Genomic DNA, 19,997 nt, shown 5'->3' with positions numbered 1-19,997 from the left:
GGTCAGTGTGGGACAAGTGGGTGGACCACCTTCCCCTGTTTTACAACGCTGGGCCCAACGTTACTGTTGATGAGCAGCTTATGCCATTTAGGGGCCGCTGCCCCTTCAAGGAGTACATATCATCTAAACCTGCAAAATATGGAATCAAGATCTGGGCTGCCTTTGATGCTGCTTCATTATATGCGTGGAACTTGCAAGAGTATACGGAGAAGCCAGATGGAAGAGCCCCTGAGAAGAACCAAGGAATGTGGGTTGTCCTGGACGTGACACAGGGACTCCGTGGCCACAACATCACATGCGATAACTTTAATTACTTCGCACAAGCTGGGACAGGAGCTCCTCAAGATGAAGCTGACGATGTTAGAAACAGTAAGAAAAAACAAGCCAGAGCTCCGACCTCAGCTTTTGAGTACATGGAACAGACCTATCAATTACTCAAAGTTTATGTTCACTGCCGACACGTCCCTTGTGTCCTATGTGCAAAAGAAAGGCAAAATGTGATACTCATGAGTACGCTGCATAGGGATGAGAGAATCTGGGGCCAGGATCATCAAAAAACAGAAATCAGAATGGATTACAATGCTACAAAAGGAGGGGTGGGTAATTCTGATAGAACAGGTGACTGGCTACAGCTGCAAAATAAGAACCCTACGCTGGCGGCATGTGATGTTCTTCAACATCTTGGACTTCTCGGCGTACAGCGCGTTTGTCATCTGGATGGCGATGAACCCAGATTGGAACAGAGGGAAGCTATAGAGGAGAGGAGCAGGGCAAGGAATTGGTAAGACCTCAAATCTAGAGGAGGGAACATGTCCCAAGGACCCCAGCTTCTGCAGCCATCGTGAGGAGGATTCAGGAGGAGGATGCAATTGCCCCATCCGCCCAACCCACAGAACCAACAACTAGAATACCGGAAGTAAATGTGAGTGATGTTGTTGCATGTGTGTTTGTCTGACTCTCCTACCTTGACCTGCTGTAACTATACATTGAATTCGGAGGTTTACATACACTTAGGTTGGAGTCATTAAAACTCGTTTTCAACCACTCCACAAATTACTTGTTAACAAACTATACTTTTGGCAAGTGGGTTAGGACATCTGCTTTGTGCGTGACACAATTGTTTACAGACAGATTATTTCACTTATAATTCACAGTATCACAATTCAAGTGGGTCAGAAGTTTACATACACTAAGTTGACTGTGCCTTTAAACAGCTTGGAAAATTCATGAAAATTATGTCATGGTTTTAGAAGCATCTGATAGGCTAATTGGCATTATTTGAGTCCATTGGAGGTGTACCTGTGGATGTATTTCAAGGCCTACCTTCAAACTCAGTGCCTCTTTGCTTGACATCATGGGAAAATCAAAAGAAATCAGCCAAGACCTCAGAAAAAGAATTGTAGACCTCCAGAAGTCTGGTTCATCCTTGGGAGCAATTTCCAAATGCCTGAAGGTACCACATTCATCTGTACAAATAATAGTACGCAAGTATATACACAATGGGACCACACAGCCATCATACCGCTCAGGAAGGAGACGCGTTCTGTCTCCTAGAGATGAACGTACTTTGGTGCAAAAAGTGCAACTCAATCCCAGAACAACAGCAAAGGACCTTGTGAAGATGCTGGAGGAAACGGGTACAAATGTATCTATAGCCACAGTAAAATGAGTCCTTAATCGACATAACCTGAAAGGCCGCTCAGCAAGGAAGAAGCCACTGCTCCAAAACCGCCATAAAAAAACAGACTACGGTTTGCAACTGCACGTGAGGACAAAGATCGTACTTTTTGGAGAAATGTCCTCTGGTCTGATGAAACAAAAATAGAACTGTTTGGCCATAATGACCATTGTTATGTTTGGAGGAAAAAAGGGAGAAGTTTGCAAGCCAAAGAACACCATCCCAACCGTGAAGCACGGGGGTGGCAGCATCATGTTGTGGGGGTGTTTTGCTGCAGGAGAGACTGGTGCACTTCACAAAATAGATGGCATCATGAGAAAGGAAAATTATGTGGATATATTGATAAAAGCAGACACCGAGCTACAAAATGCTGTGTCATACAACGCATTTTTGAGGAACAATGTTCAAATAATTCTGCTTTGAATGTTGATGAACTTGTAACTTCAATTTTGAGAAAAAGGCCTTTAAATGTTTTGGTACTACTACTGGAGAGCTCTCCTTTGCTACACCCATTCAGCATTGTTCAACCACCCTTTAGCTAGCCCCACCCATCTTGTTAAGGATTCACATGTGAGGTCATCAAATCAAATAAAAATAAAAAAGTCACATGCACCGAATACAACAGGTTACAGTGAAATGCTTACTTCCAAGCCCTTAAACAACAACACAGTTTTAAGAAATATACCCCAAAAAAGAAAATAAATAAAAGTAACAAATAATTAAAAAGCAGCAGTAAAATAACGATAGTGAGGCTATATACAGGGGGTACCCGTACAGAGTTAATGTGTGGGGGCACCGGTTATTGAAGGTAATTGAGGTAATATGTACCTGTAGGTAGAGTTATTAAAGTTACTATTCATAGACAACAACAGAGAGTAGCAGCAGCGTAAAAGGGGGTGGGGGGGGGGGGGGCAATGCAAATAGTCTGGGTAGCCATTTGATTAGATGTTCAGGAGTCTTATGGCTTGAGGTAGAAGTTGTTTAGAAGCCTCTTGAACCTAGACTTGGCGCTCCAGTACCGCTAGTTGTGCGTTAGCAGAGAGACCAGTCTATGGCTAGGGTGGCTGGAGTCTTTGACCATTTTTAGGGCCTTCCTCTAGAGGTCCTGGATGGCAGGAAGCTTGGCCCCAGTGATACACTGGGTTGTACGCACTACCCTCTGTAGAGCCTTGCGGTCGGAGGCCGAGCAGTTGCCATACCAGGCAGTGATGCAACCCAGTCAGGATGCTCTGGATGGTGCAGCTGTAGAACCTTTTGAGAATCTGAGGACACATGACAAATCTTTTCAGTCTCCTGAGGGGGAATAGGTTTGTCGTGCCCTCTTCAGGACTGTCTTGGTGTGCTTGTACTATGTTAGTTTGTTGGTGATATGGATGCCAAGGAACTTGAAGCTCTCAACCTGCTCCACTACAGCCTCATTGATGAGAATGTGAGCGTGCTTGGTCCTCCTTTTCCTGTAGTCCACAATCATCTCCTTTGTCTTGATCACGTTGAGAGAGAGGTTGTTGTCTTTGCACCACACGGTCAGGTCTCTGACCTCCTCCCTATAGGCTGTCTCATCGTTGTTGGTGATCAGGCCTACCACTGTTCTGTCATCAGCAAACTTAATGAATGTGTTGGAGTCGTGCCTGGCCGTGCAGTCATGAGTGAACAGGGAGTACAGGAGGGGACTGAGCACGCACCCCTGATGGGCCCCCGTGTTAAGGATCAGCATGGCGGATGTGTTGTTACCTACCCTTACCACCTGGGGTCGGCCCATCAGGAAGTCCAGGATCAAGTTGCAGAGGGAGATGCTTAGCCCCATGGTCCTTATCTTAGTGATGAGCTTTGAAGGCACTATGGTGTTGAACGCTAAGCTGTAGTCAATGAATAGTAGTCTCACATAGGTGTTCCTTTTGTCCAGGTGTGAAAGGGCAATGTGGAGTGCAATAGAGATTGCATCATCTGTGGATCTGTTAGGGCGGTATGCAAATTGGAGCGGGTCTAGGGTTTCTTGAATAATGGTGTTGATGTGACCCATGACCAGCCTTTCAAAGCACTTCATGGCTACAGATGTGAGTACTATGGGTCGGTAGTCATTTAGGCAGGTTACCTTAGTGTTCTTGGGCACAGGGACTATGGTGGTCTGCTGAAAACATGTTGATATTACATTTTCAGACAGGGAGATGTTGAAAATGTCAGTGAAGACACTTGCCAGTTGGTCAGTGCATGCTCGGAGTACACGTCTTAGTAATCCGTCTGGCCTTGCGGCCTTGTGACTGTTGACCTGTTTAAAGGTCTTACTCACATCGGCTGTGGAGAGTGTGATCACACAGTCGACCGGAACAGCTGACGCTCTCATGCATATTTCAGTGTTACTTGCCTCGATGCAAACACAGAAGTAATTTTCTCATCGGGTAGACTCGTGTCACTGGGCAGCTCTCGGCTATGCTTCCCTTTGTAGTCTGTAATAGTTTGCAAGCCCTGCCACATCTTACGAGCGTCAGAGCCCATGTAGTACGATTCGATCTTAGTCCTGTATTGACGCGTTGCCGGTTTGATGGTTCGTCGGAGGGCATAGCGGGATTACTTATAAACTTCCAGGTTAGAGTCCCGCTCCTTGAAAGCGGCAACTCTACCCTTTGGCTCAGTGCGGATGTTGCCTGTAATCCATGGCTTCTGGTAGTGGTATGTACTGTACGTACAGTCACTGTGGGGGGGACATCATCGATACACTTATTGATGATGCCATAATGCCATATTCCAGTCTGTAATAGCAAAACAGTCCTACAGATTAACATCTGCTTGATCTGACCACTTTTTTATTGACCGAGTCACTGGTGCTTCCTGGTTTAGTTTTTGCTTAGAAGCAGGAATCAGGAGGATGGCGTTATGGTCAGATTTGCCAAATGGAGGGAGAGGGAGAGCTTTATACCCGTCTCTGTGTGTGGGGTAAAGGTGGTCTAGAGTTTTTTCCCCCCTCTGGTTTCACAATTAACATGCTAGTAGAAATGAGGTAAAACTTATTTAAGTTTCCTTTCTTAAAGTCCCCAGCCACTAGGCGCAACGCCTCTGGATGATCCTTTTCCTTTTTGTATACAGCTCATTGAATGCGGTCTTAGTGCCAGCATCGGTTTGTGTTGCTAAATAGACAGCTACAAAGAATATAGATGAACACTTTTTAGGTAGATAGTGTGATCTACAGCCTATCATAAAATACTCTACCTCAGGCTAGCAAAACCTTGAGACTTCCTTAGATATCGCGCACCAGCTGTTGTTTACAAATATACATAGACCGCCACCCCTTGTCTTACAGAGGCTGCTGTTCTATCCTGCCGATACAGTGTAAAACCCACCAGCTCTGTGTTATTCATGTCATCGTTCAGCCACAACTCGGTGAAACATAAGATATTACATTTTTTTAATGTCCCATTGGTTGGTAGGATATACGTGCTTGTAGTTCGTCCACTTTATTATCGAGCAAATGTACTGGCCATTTGCTCGATAATAAACCTCCGTCTCTTTCTCCTGCGAATGACGGGGATGAGGGCCTGTTTGGGTGTCTGGAGTAAATCCCTCTCATCCGACTCATTAAATAAAAATTATTTATCCAGTTCAAGGTGAGTAATCGCTGTTCTGATGTTCAGAAGCTCTTTTCAATCATAAGGGACAGTAGCAGCAACATTATGTACAAAATAAGTTGCAAACGATGCGAAAAATCTAACAAAATAGCATGGTTAGTTGAGGCCATAAAACAGCAGCCATCCCCTTCGGCGACATCTTTAGGATTTTGTGCTAAACAGTGAGTAGTGTTGTAAAGATTAAGACTTAAAGTGGTAAAAGTAGTAGCCCACAACAAGGAAAAATTCCAGGTGAACAGAAAGTGTCAAGATAAAAATATTTTATAAATATTAGATGACGCTTACCCAGACACACTCTAAATTGATTGGTCATGTGAAAGAAATGCTAAAACCCCCAGCCACATCTTGCTAAGTGGATGGGTCTCTACAGAAGGTGTAAACAGTACAGCCAAATGGTTACCTGCATAGTAGCAATATCAGAAAGAGTTAGTGTCAATATAAATAAAATAATATAAAGTATGTTCAAGAATAATATCAATAATGATATCAGTGATAGATGATGTACTGTAGTTTGTTATATGCATACAATCAGGGGTAAAGTGGCTGAGTAGCGGGATAAAAGAAAAATGTATAGTAGCAGCAACGTATGGCAAGTGTGTTAGGAGAGAGTCATGTAAATAGAGGCACTGCAGATAGTGCTGATGACTGGTCCGTCTGAAACTACGCATGAACAAGGGAATCTATATTCGGAAATTCTGTTTCTGTCCTGCCCTTGACTTGGTGCAGGGCATGTGATATCCATAGCCTCTACGTCGCACAATTCCCTGATCTTCTCAAAAACATAAGTTTGTCTAGCTGTGTCCAGTCCAGGTGGTGCTTATACAGGCAGTCCATCTATGGAAGGAAGGATGTCAGCGTTGCGCAGCAGCTGAAACCTGGTCCCGACTGAGTCCAAACGCTCCTTGGCAACAACAACACCAGGCTCCAGGGCATTGAAGCTGTAAACAGGAAATAACAAAAACATTTTAGAAGACATTACAACCTTGCACAACATCAATTCACCTCCCAAGTTTAGAAAAGAAGAATAACGTCATACAATGCAATGAAAATTATATTCACCTGAAGTGCTGGTACTGCTTGATCTGTGGCAGTGGCCAGAAGTACGGAGTCAGATGTTGTTGCCAATCTAGAAGAAAAAGAAACGCACACCTATTAAGGCGAGGTGCTGTCTAGCGGAGTAGAAAACTTGAAAATAAGGGAGAGCCGCACACTCTAGGAGCTCAGATGCAAAGAGTTCAAGTAACATCCCATAGCTGGTTGGACTGGAGGATGGTACGGTGCTGGTGGAAAGCTATGGCTGGCAACAACATCTTGAAAATAAGGGAGAGCCGCATACTCTAGGAGCTCAGATGCAAAAATGTTACATCCAATGTTGGATATCTAAAATCAGGCTATAACTATCAATGTGAAATGGCATTCTGAGATAACATTACTACAAGCAGATCAGAAAAGTATGTTAGTTAGCGAGCCAGCCATCTAATGTCAGCTAGCTAGCTAACAGTAAGCTTTAACTTGCAATGAGAACAAGTTTCTGACAAAATTAGAAATTTATAATATCTGAAACTAGAAGCTAGACTCGGATGAACGCTTCACAGCAGCTTCACGGCAGACAGCAACCCCTTTCATTAAATAAGATGTCCTGTGTCTTTTCCGTTTTGTTTGTGCAGCTTGCTTGGCCCGTTTTGTCAAGTCACTCTGGTTCACACTGACTGTGTGCAATGCCATAAGAATCATCTCAAGCTTTAACCCCATCCAAACTCTGACCAATCATGTCTAGCGGGAAGGTTGCTGTCTTTTTTCTGTGGCTTAACCAACTAGGCTCATAATTTAACAATTTGATTTGTATTTACAGATGGCATACAAGTTTGTTATTAAGGCACATGAAAGTTCACATGACCCAGAAGGCATTTCTGCCCAAAAATGCATTTTGATTTAAAAAAAAGGTTTATGTTCAAATGGCTCTCCTGAAACAAGTCACATATGTATAGTATCAGTCAAAAGCTTGGACACACCTACTCATTCAAGGGTTTTTCTTTATTTTTACTATTTTCTACATTGTAGAATAATAGTGAACACATCAAAACTATGAAACAACACATTTGGAATCATAGAGTAACACAGCATTACAGGTAAAGTAGTCACCCTTTGACTTGATGACAGCTTTGCACGCTCTTGGCATTTTCTCAACCAGCTTCACCTGGAATGCTTTTCCAACAGTCTTGAAGGTGTTCCCACATATGCTGAGCACTTGTTGGCTGATTTTCCTTCATTATGCGGCCCAACTCATCCCAAACCATCTCATTTGGGTTGAGGTCGGGTGATTGTGGAGGCCAGGTCATCTGATGCAGCACTCCATCACTCTCCTTCTTGGTCAAATAGTCTGTTGAAAATCAAACGATAGTCCCACTAAGCGCAAACCAGATGGGATAGCATATCGCTGCAAAATGATGTGGTAGCCATGCTGGTTAAGTGTCACTGACAGTGTCACCAGCAAAGCACCCCCACACCATCACATCACCTCCTCCGTGCTTCACAGTGGGAACAACATATGCGGAGATCATCCGTTCACCTACTCTGCGTCTCATAAAGACACGACGGTTGGAACCAAAAATGTCAAATTTGGTCTCATCAGACCAAAAGACAGATTTCCGCTGGTCTAAGGTCCATTGCTCGTGTTTCTTGGCCCAAACAAGTCTCTTCTTCCTATTGGTGTCCTTTACTAGTGGTTTCTTTGCAGCAATTCGACCATGAAGACCTGATTCACATAGTCTCCTCTGAACAGTTGATGTTGAGAGGTTTCTGTTACTTCAACTCTGCATTTATTTGGGCTGCAGTCTGAGGTATAGTTAACTCTAATGAACTTATCCTCTACAGCAGAGGTAACTCTGGGTCTTCCTTTCCTGTGGCGGTCCTCATGAGAGCCAGTTTCATCATAGCGCTTCATGATTTTTGCGACTCCACTTGAAGAAACTTTCAAAGTTCTTGAAATTATGGACTGTCATTTCTCTTTACTTATTTGAGCTGTTCTTGCCGTAAAATGGACTTGGTCTTTTACCAAATAGGGCTATCTTTGTTTACCACCCCTACCTTGTCACAACACAACTAATTTGCTCAAACGCATTAACAAGGAAAGAAATTCCACAAATTAACTTTTAACAAGGCACACCTGTTAATTGAAATGCATTCCAGGTGACTACGTCATTAATCTGGTTGAGCGAATGCCAAGAGTGTCCAAAGCTGTCATCAAGGCAAAGGGTGGCGACTTTGAAAAATCTCAAATATAAAATATATTTTGATTTGATTAACACCTTTTTGGTTACTACATGATTACATTTGTGTTATGTCATAGTTTTGATGTCTTCACTATTATTCTACAATGTAGAAAATAGTACAATAAAAATTCAATAAAATCCTGGAATGAATAGGTGTCCAAACATTTGCCTGGTACTGTATGTTAATATATTTGGCATTCCCTGCATGTATTATAATACAAGCGTTTTCCGTATATAGGCATGGCCACCTTGCAGCTTGTTACTTTGACTTGCATTCTCTTCTACAGATTTTGACATGGCTTGGAAGACATCAAAGAACCCAATCCCACAGGCAACACAAAAATTGTCTCATATGGGCTTGGAGTCATTCAAACTCCAGAGAGCCTGCTGGTTTACTAGAGTATACACAAATAAACAAGCAAATGTAAATGTAATGTAACCAGTCATCTTCCTTTGATGTCCTCATGTGATCAGACATGCAAACCCTGATGGCAATAGATCTCTTTGAACAATATCCAGAACAACATCACTAAAGGAATAGAGAGACTTTGTCCACGTAAACAACACACTCCTCTGAGATATGGCTGTACCCTACCAGAGCAAACACTAGACTTTCAGACGTATCAATCATTGTGGAATATCTATAAAAACAAATTGAATCGTTATAAATCAAGAAATGGCTATTATCGCTTTGAAGGTAGCTATATATATTTTGAACCTATTTTGCTTTTGTGGCCAGTTCTTAGTCACCACTACTTAGAGTCCAAACTCTATGACTCCCTTTGTCCTTGTCCCTTGTGGTTCTCTGCTTTCATATTTTCTCTGAAGGTGTACAGTATGTGATACTCAAGCTTCCTCCATTTTGTATGTGTGTGTGGTGAAATTGGTTGGGAGTGGGACACAGTGTTCTCTTGGAAGTGGAACAGAAGTATTCTGTGCTTAGAAATGACTGGCTATACAGAGGGAAGGAAACAAGCACATATGAAACCACAGATGGGTGTAACATAAATTAATTGATGATAGTCAGATCCCTATTTTTCAGCACATTCCTAAGAAATTAACTGGTCCAATTTGGAATGAACAGAGTAAGTTACAGTACATCGGCAGCCATAAAGTATGGTAAATTATTATCTGCTTTTAAATTGTACAGATCACATGGCTTTTAAACAACCTTTTAGTTCTAATAACTATGGTGATGTTGTTTCCAGGCAGAAGACATTAGAAGAGTCATCATGGGGAGAGTAGATCTAAAGTGATGTACTGATTGGCAAGCAGATTGGCACACCCTCAATTGTTTGATGTTTTCCCCACCCTAAGACAATATTTCAGCTATTCTTTTTCTGAATGGGTTTGCGTCATCAAAATATCAATCACCTTTTTTGTTGTTCTTATACTACCACAGATAACATGGACATCCATCCAAAAAGCAATCATTTTCCTACGCCTCTCACTATCCTCTGCGACGGTGTGTTGGCTGAGCTTCCTGTGTTGTGCCTTTGTGGTATGAATATGTTCGTGTGACAGTCATGTAAACACTTAACCTTTGAGGGCAGAGTAAGAGCAGAGGCATGCAACCCAGAGGGAGAGTGCATGTCAAATAGCCTCTAACTGTCAGCTTCATGACAGCCATGCTGCAATTCTGAAAAAAAGGAGCATCTTAGAAACACCTCTAGTGGAAAATGAAGGTGGAAAACTGCTCACTCGCACCGCTTGCCAAGCCATGGGCTATATAGGCTGGCATCAATCAAGATCTATAACCTTGCGGTAATAGCACTCTCCTTCACTAAAATATGAATAACATTTTAAGAAAGTCCTACAATCTCCAGCTCAGTGTGGTCCACTTCGATTGACTCTCAAGACATGCCGGTCTGTGTTCATTAATAAGACATGTATCCTCAGATGCCTCACACTACACCTGACTCCCTGCAGCAATATAGAGCTGATTCTGTCTTAATAACATTAAGCACTCTCATGTCTCTCCAGACTTTAGTCTGAAATGCTTGGATCAGTTGTACTGCCTATCCAATTATACTACTGACTAGCTTGATATGCAGTAGAGACTAGAGATTTGTAAGCTTCCTCAGACATCTATGGACATGACAGCTATTGTGTTACTGCAAGGACTGCCCATGTGTCTTTTAGGGCTCGAACACACCAGAAAGGCTGTTGGTCACAGTACATAGCACCTCTGCCAAGCATGTCGACAGTCAATATTTTTATGTTTTCAAACAGCACAGGACATCGGCCGTCAGCCTGGAAAAACCACTCCAGGCCACAAGGTTGCAGCAGTGTTGCTTTCTTTGTTTCCATTGGCATATGTGTACATGTTCTGCCAAGGCTAGCTAACTGTGCTAATGTTGATCCCTAGCTAGAATTTGTAGAAAGCTCTTGCTGATAGCTAGATGGTCACAATTAGATAATAACTAGCTAGCAAGACGATAACATTTTTTGGGACATTCACACTGCCAGTGCTAGATAGCGAAAATGTAGCTAGCTAAACGTCTAGCATTGTCATTCGCTATCTAGCTAGCTAAAGACTTGGTCAAAGATGATAGCTTTTCATCTGTGACTCGGTACTGAACTGACTTTCGGCAGATGAATAGCCAGTTACTTCATGAAAACAAATTAATTTTGATTTCATAATATTACTACCTAACATGACTAGATAGCTTGCTTATGGAGAAAGCTTTCCCATTTGTTTCATATGAAGTGTGACTGGCTCAGCTAGCAAGCTCGCTACCTAATATGTCCAGGAAAAGTACCCTCTTTCCTCGTTGTTTCTTCTTTCTGCTCGCCTCTTGCGGAGGTTCATACTCTCTGATTGGCTCAAAGTCAAGTTGTTGGGCATTGACAGCCAGGCCGATTATGCATGTTGAAACGCCAGAAGCCACAGTTCATCGGGCACACAGCAGGGGTGTATTCCTTATGCCGACTCTGTTTGCTTCCATTTGGTTCTTAAGCGGTAAACAGTTTCCATTGCAAGATGTAATGATTACACCCTTGGTGGTATCTATTGTTGTGCCAGGTAAGGAGAGCAGCCCCCTACTGTGCATGCCGACAATGTGGCTGGTGTGTTTGACCCCCTTACATGATGAATTTGTTTTAAATGTGTTTAAGGAGTATAGCGCTTAGGGACCTCTTAAGTCAAACCCGGTTGCTAGGTCTCCAGGTTAAGTCAAGAGGGAAATAGCTCATGTGCTGTTCTTATTTGTTTATGTTGACTTTATGAAGTTAAGTTTTATTGACAAAATTAATTCAAACATACATTCTCACACCATGTCTTTGGAAGGATATTTGTTTTCCCACGGCTCAAATCTCAGCAAACTATTTTTGTAATTAATTTTAACTAAACATAGAAAATGTAAAAAGGATTTGGAAAACCACTTTTACATTGCAGTAACGGGTATGCAGACAGAACTGTAATGGGTTCCAACAGCAGCTTGTGCGGTGTGCTGATTCTTCCCCTGTGGTGTATGAGTGGACTGTCTAAAGACCTTGAAAAGCTGCTGCTTTTCTTTTATAATTTTGTTCTCCTTGATATCCAAGTATCCCACAGGGGTAAGAAACAAGGAAGTTAATGGAGGGGATGTGAGATGGGAAAATAGTGTGAGACTGTGTGCTCAGGCTGAGATGAACACACATCATGAGAGCTAGTGGCTGAAAGGCCGTTAATTTCAGTTTCAGACTCTCACAAATCAAATTAAATTGTATTTGTTACAAGAGCCAAATACAACGGGTGTAGACTTTACCGTGAATTGCTTGCTTACGAGCCCTTCCCAATGATGCAGAGTTAAAAATAAGAAAAATACAAATAGTAACACAAGAGGAATAAAATGAAGGTAAATACAGGGAATACCAGAACCATATCGCTGTGTGCAGGGGTACAAGGTAGATATGACTATGTAAATGAAGGCAGGGTAAAGTGACTAGGCATCAGGATAGATAATAATAAGAATATAATAAAGAACAGAGTAACAGCAGCATATGATGAGTATATGATGAGTGCGAACATATGTGTTTATGTGTGTGGGTTTGTGTGAGAGTGTCAAAGTAGTGTGTGTGAGTGAGTGTGTGTATAGTCTTGTGAGTGTGCATAGAGTCAGTGCAAGACAGGGTCAGTGCAGATAGTCTAGGTAACCATTTAATTAACTATTTAGCAGTCTTATGGCTTGGGGGTAGAAGCTGTCTCAGAGCCTGTCCGAGAGCCAATGCTCCGGTACCGTTTGCCAGACGGTAGCAGAGTGAACAGTCTTTGGCTTGGGTGGCTGAAGTCTTTGGCAATTTTTCTGGCCTTCCTCTGTCACCGTCTGATATAGAGGTCCTGGATGGCAGGGAGCTCGGCCCCATTTGCTATACCAAATGGTGACGCATCCAGTCGATGGTGCAGCTGTAGAACTTTTTGAGGAGCCGAGGGCCAATGCTAAATCTTCTCAGCCACCTGAGGAGGAAGAGGCGCTGTCGTACCCTCTTCACGACTGTGCGGGTGTGTGTGGACAATGGTAAAATACACCATCACTCCTCTCACCCCATCCCTCCCCTGGTATACTTTATTTATTTTAATCAAATTAAATAAATACATACAGTTAGTAGTCAATACCATTGCAGTGTGAAAATGAAAATAACTGAGAGAACCAGCAATATTGAATTGATTGTGTTGAACACAAACAGAAATACTATGACAAAAGAATATTGAATGCTTCCCACAGGAACTATAGGGTTAGAAGTCCATGGGGGGATTTGAACATAATCAATTCACTGCAATTACAGCTGCAGTTTTGCTATACTAAGAGTAGATGAATTGTCTAAAGCTTCTGCCAATTAGTTATAAAATGAGAGACACTTAGCTAAGGTTAAACATGTATATATACTGTCATGGACATCAATACAGAATGGCATTGAAATTTACCTTTTTTAACTGCCAATGTCAATCTTTTTTCCTCTTCATATGTTGATATATTTCAGACATAATTTAAAATCACTTTTAAAAATCCTTCAAGAAAAAGCTACTTAAAGCACTTTAACCTTCACTGAAATGCTGGTGCTTTTGTCACTAAAAAGGAATCGGGAAGCTTTCTGGGGAAATTTCTTGATCATGATGCAAAGTGTCGTTTTCTAGTAATCCAGTGTTAATCTCCCTATACCTGAAGTTCCCTCTAAAGATCAAATGGTCTTGATTTTCTTAAGGGTAACAGCACCCTCTGATATGTCCTTGTTTTTTGGCCTGCCCCTCAAGAAATGCAGACAGAAGTCAAATGTGAGTTGATTTGGAGGTGTGGTCTGATGTGTTTCCCGCCACTCAATCACAACAAACAAACCTCCTGCGTGTTGAGTTCAAAAACTACAGGCAGATGTACTGTATGGTGAGATGCCGGAGGAAGCTTTGAATAAGTCAGTAGCCTACAAAGTAATATGAGAGGAATATAATTGCTGAATTTATGTAAGTGTTTTGACAGCTTTCAAATGTAGTAACAGGTCCATGTGAAGTCTTTACATAATACCATAGGATCAGAGTTCTGCTAATATAACAATATGCACCTTTCACCTTTCATTGTCATTCCCAGCCAATACAGATACTGTGGTTGTTGGCATTTTGTCTGGTGGTAATGGGGCTACCTTTCAAACATGTCAGAGTGATCATATCTTCCTGTATGGAGTCCAGTATGCAACAGGAGTACCCTGATCCTGGTGCAGAATACACAGGGTTTCTCCATCCCCCTATTGACTGATACCATTCAATTCAATAATAAATAAAGATAAAGACAATACAAGTAAAAGTTGTGTCTAATAACAATTTTATGCAGAGTGCTAGGTCTCTCTCCATTTAGAGACATCGGTATCAAGTCCATCTGTCAGTCTGGACTCCAACTCAACATCTTGCAAGTCTCCAAGTGCTGACTCCATAGATACACCTGTGAACACATACACACAGTCACTGTTCTATTACCAATGGCAGTTAGGATACGGGATATCTGACAAACAAACATGTACGATGTTGTAGTTTGAGCAGGTCAGACGAAACCTACCTAATTCTGGTTTCCCCATGGACGACCGTGGGTGAGCAGGAAAGAAATTAGGCTGGAGGTAAGGTATTGCCATCACCCCATAGATGGGCATATCAGTGTAGATCAGCTCCTGACCCCTCATCAAAGATATTGGTCGGTCACATACAAACACAGAGCACTGATTGCATTATCAATGGTGGTTATGATTAGCATTGGTGGAACCAACCTGATTGCTGCATTCACATTTCCATTTCACTTCAGATATCATGATATGTGAAGTGAAATAGAATGGTAAACACAGCGATCAGTCTGGTTCCACCAGGCTAGGTTAAGAAGGTAAATTGGGACAAAACTCTAGACTGTTTTTACCTTTGGCCAGGTCATATGTCACCAACCTGAAGTGTCCTCCCTGTTACATTCATAGGAATGCTCACAACGAGGGTATATCTGCGTGATGTTGAGGGTCCCCTTGCTGTTCTTTTCTATGTTGCATGTTCGGTTGCAAATCTCTTGAACAGCTGCAGCAGGCGATCCTCATACGGCTCATAATAATGGCCGGAACGGATCACATGGAATGGCATCAAACACCTGGAAACTATGTGTTTGATGTATTTGATACCATTCCACCGATTCCGCTCCAGTCATTACCACGAGCCCATCCTCCCTAATTAATATGCTACCAACCTCCTGTGACAGGATAATACAATAGACAGCGAAGTGGTCAGTTGCATTTCGCTTTAAAGAAAGGACCAAGTTTTTTGATTATTGACAAAAAAATGACTCTACTACGTGTATCTGCTTGTCTGGATAATTAACCTACTAGTTTATGAAACCATGTCTTTTTTAATACAACTTTTCCCATAGCACACATTATCGTTGTTGATGAAGCCATCTGTGTCACCAGGGCAGTAACACGGGTCAAGCTAATTTTAGGTCATCACTAGTTACCACAGCCACAAAGTCATAAAGGCCGCCTATTTATACAATTTCTCTTCTTAAAATGTGATTTTATACCTAACATTAACCGTAACTACACTACTAACCTTATTCACAACCCTAGCCTTAATTTAAGACCAAAAAGCAACAACAAAAAATTATCGTGAATATTTACGAAATAGCCATTTTTACTTTCTGGCTGTGGTAACTGGTGGAAAATCAAATTACCATATATGCTTTACAAATGTATACTGACTGTAGCTTCAGATTGAAAGGTGTCAACTCTGGTGTTTCGTTGGACATAGAGGCTGTGTGGTTTAGGGAAAACATTCAATGAGTAGTAGACGCACGTCAATTGAATCGAATGATAGACAGAAGGAAGGAGCAAAGCCTATCAATTTGACTGTCGTTTGATGAAGTGGTTCTCCCAACTTATGTAAAACTTGGGTATGCGAGATATGCGGTGAGACCGTATGTGCAGAAGCCATTGCAGTGTTACAATTGTAAAAAGTTGGGACACGTGGCAAGGGTTTGTCGAAGGAATAAATATGTCGTAGTTGAAGAGTCAGATGAATCATGTTGTAATTGTGATGGGAATCATATTCCCTAGTTCCCAGAGTGCCCTGTACAGATGAAGGAGGTTGCAGTAGCTCGGATCAGGGCCATCCAGCAGGTCTTCTATGTAGAGGCAGTGAAAATACCTGAAGGAGTGAGTAGAGAGGAAATGGTAGTGAATGAGGTTCCTCCCTCCCAGATTCCTGAGCCTGTGTAGGGATCTGAATAGTACAGTTTTTGTTATTGTTTGAAATTCAGGGTGGTAGTGTGAATTTGGTTAGTGTTTTTTTAATTTTTGGTAATTAGTATGATTTGTTCATCCAAAACATATTTTTTTTTTGGGCCATTTTTTACTACCCTGTACAGTAAGCAGGTGGTGGCAATACACCTTATGAGTATAGTACAATAAACCTCAGAGAAGAAAAAGAAGAAGCTCCTGATTGGATTAGATTCAGGCCGGTGACGTCGTTTCGGTTTGTTGCATCTAGTTTACTGTATTAATCTTTAATCAGTTTACTGTATTAATTAGCTACCACCATAGTTGCATCCAATACTTAGTTTTGCCATAGACAATACAGAATACACTTGTATGAGCTAGGAACTAACTTGCAAATCCAACTTGTATGTTAACGTATCTAGCTATCTAACGTTAGATAGCCTGTAGCTAGCTAACCTGCCTCGCTAGCATTATAAAATGATACTGTTACATATTACATAACCAGCAGTATCTAGACAATACACAATAAAAGTGTATGAGCTATGACCTAACTAAGTTGTAATGAGATAGACAGCTAGCTAGGTACACTAACATTAGCTAAAGCATTAGCTAGCCTGCCTCAATAGCTAACGTTAGCTAGCCTGCCTCGCTTTATCAAAAGATAGCTACCTATATCCAGCAATTACATTATCTAACATCATTAGCTAAATTATACCAGAGAGGTCATTATATTCCAGTATCTCTGGTTACACTCGCCAAAACCGGTCGTTGTACTCCAAGCTATCATTACTGGTGCAGACTTGGGGTCAGATGAACTCCAAGCACCTATTCCGCATACTAACTAGAGACCTTTGGCAGGGCATGCAAACTACAGAACTTTTGGCTGTGGAGGCATGGTCATTTGCACGTGGAGCTTGGCAAAAGGGGGCATGATTTATTGACATAATTGTAATCCAAACACAACCTTAATTTACCTTCCAAACTCTGCTTTACACAACACTGACTTTATCACCAAAACTATCCTATCTACACTTTGTAGTCAATTTTGACACCAGAATAAATGTTTTTGACTCATATTGATGCCACATATTGATGCCGTTTTCAAAGGGATTATTTGCTTTTCATATGCAGCTCTCTTTAATCAACTCCAAAAGGTACTGTAATCTGCTCTATCTCTTGACATCTAACAATATGGACTGATATAAAAATTGTGCATTTTCATTTCACATCAAATGTACTCCTAACATCTAACAACTTTTTTATTTGGACCAAAAATATTTTTATGAAAATGACATTCCATTTCTCCATGAGGATGTTAAATGTTCAAAAGGTTTTTTCCCAGCCTGATATATAGCTTGAAGGCTGGAGCCTTGGGTTTCCTACTAATTCTATCTTGAAAGGCATTGGCCCTCCATTAGCCTTCAGTGTTAAATATACAATTTTTTCATTTCACTGATATACATACGTCTAAATGACAGGCCAGGTATCTGAAGCCTTAAGTTCAATATACATTTTGAATTTCAAATACAACACATCTGTGTTTTGTCTTGACTGGGGGAGTAGCCATCATTCTACTTGGTCACGCTTAGTAGTTAAATTTTTTGGGGGATTATTCTACTTCTAAGTCATTTAACGTCACATTTGTAACATGTTAATGATGTTTTCTGGATGACCTACAGCATGATTATGAATGACCAACAATGCTCTCCGTGTGTGCTGTTTTGATTGAAACCAATAGCATAGGCCTTTATGATTGATTTGTTCCTGCAAGGCAACTATTTGACCACCTTGGAGGGTCCTTTGGCACCTCAGCAGGCAGAAACAGATGCCTGGCAGTTAAAGTTGGCTATAGAAGCTCTGCAGGGCAGCTGCCCATTCAGCTATTTTGAAAAGATGGGACATCAGATGAACACATTCCCAGTTTCATGTGGGAGCATGTGAGGGGTCCTTGGAAAAGGATGGGAGGATTTGGCAGTCATCGCTGACCGGATTGCATTGTTTGCTTGTTCTGTTTCCGAACTTAATTAACAAACGAACATGGCGGGTCTTCACTAAGATCAAGAATCATCTTTTCAGGAGCTTTTGTTTCTTTGTTTCTTTGTTATTTGTTTATTTTAGCCGTATAGCTACTGCTCTACTTTGTGGCATTTAGTCTTTACCCATGCATTCTTACAGAAATAAAATAAAAACAGAAACAATAAGACATGAATGATGATGTTTGAAGTACTTTTTTAAAGTATATTTTTCCATCAAACCATCATTAGATAAAAATGGGCATTGGGTGCAGACTATGAGCCCTAATGTGTTTTCAGTGTATGTCAGTGCTCAAGAATCCCTGAAGATCTTGTTTCGAGGCAATGCTTTCATATTGAGTGCCATGTCCCCTCTGCCCGGTCCACATTTAATGTCCTTGATGACTGGAGAGGGTCAGGACCTTTATACGAAGCCATCTGGAACATGAAGTGGCCAAAGTAATGTCCTGGCAACAGGGGGAAAAGTAGGATGGTAGAATATGGTGCCCTTTTTTTCCACAACAAAAAAAAGAACTTTAACCTTCAGTGTAGTTTAAATCAATGCACTTGACCGAGTAGTAGTATATGCGTCATCAAATAATCATTACAGCAAAGCTTTGAATGCACATCAAAGCATCATTCTTCCCCCGACAGGAAAAAACACTATTGAACCACAATTTGGCTTGTATTAGCGGTAGCTGATTGCTATGGACACATAATCACTTAGCAAACCACAACATTTGAACTTGACTGCATTAAGCATAAAACAAGTCTTTCTACAAATTGGATAATGTTTAACATTACAGCAGAAAGTTGCTAAGATAGTGAGAACTTATCTACTGTACATGTAAGGTCAGGATAGCCTGAAGTCAAGTTTAAACCAAATACCAGATCAACCCAGCAAAGGGTTTACAATTGTTGTGATTTAATATCTGAATTAAGGGATGTAAAAAATATAACGTTTTAATTAGGCCCATTAAGAAAACACACTAAATATAGAATGACTTGCTCTTGGCTATAAAGGCTCATTTGGTAGCCATGAATGGTGAATAATACATGGACCTGTCAGGGTTATGTTGCGTTATTGTGTTTTGAGTCCTGATGGTAAACCCAGCTAAAATGTCAGACTTGGCTTTGAGTAATCTATTATCCAGTGGGAACCATTTCATACCAACCTTCTCATGAATGCTATGTTGTCACATTCCAAGGCAATGTGTTCTAAATTATGCAGCTCTCTGTGAATATGCAAATCTTGACAGTCCGTAATTCACATTTGAATGCCATGGTTCAGGTAGGAATGCAAATAACAAGGGAAACAAATGGGTATACTGTACACGTCCGAAAAGGGGGTTATGGTAAAACAAGAATAACGTACACTTTAATTGCCTCGTGGGACATAGGCCTAAATCATATTATACCTTTACTTCAAATCCATGCCTAATAAAACCTAGTATTAGAATCGACATTGACGTCTATCATGCTCCCAGATGTGAATGTCACAACAAAACATTACATCTCTCATCCTTCTCTTCTCCTCTTCTGGGGCTCCCAAGTGGTGCAGTGGTCTAAGGCACTGCATCTCAGTGCAAGAGGTGTCACTACAGTCCCTGGATCAAATCCAGGCTGTATCACATCCGGCCATGATTTGGAGTCCCATAGGGCGGCACACAATTGGCCCAGTGTTGCTGGGGTAGGCTGTCATTGT

Source organism: Salmo salar, chromosome ssa25 (assembly GCF_905237065.1).
Source record: "Salmo salar chromosome ssa25, Ssal_v3.1, whole genome shotgun sequence".
Classification (NCBI taxonomy): Eukaryota; Metazoa; Chordata; class Actinopteri; order Salmoniformes; family Salmonidae; genus Salmo; species Salmo salar.
This window is presented reverse-complemented; position numbering follows the sequence as displayed.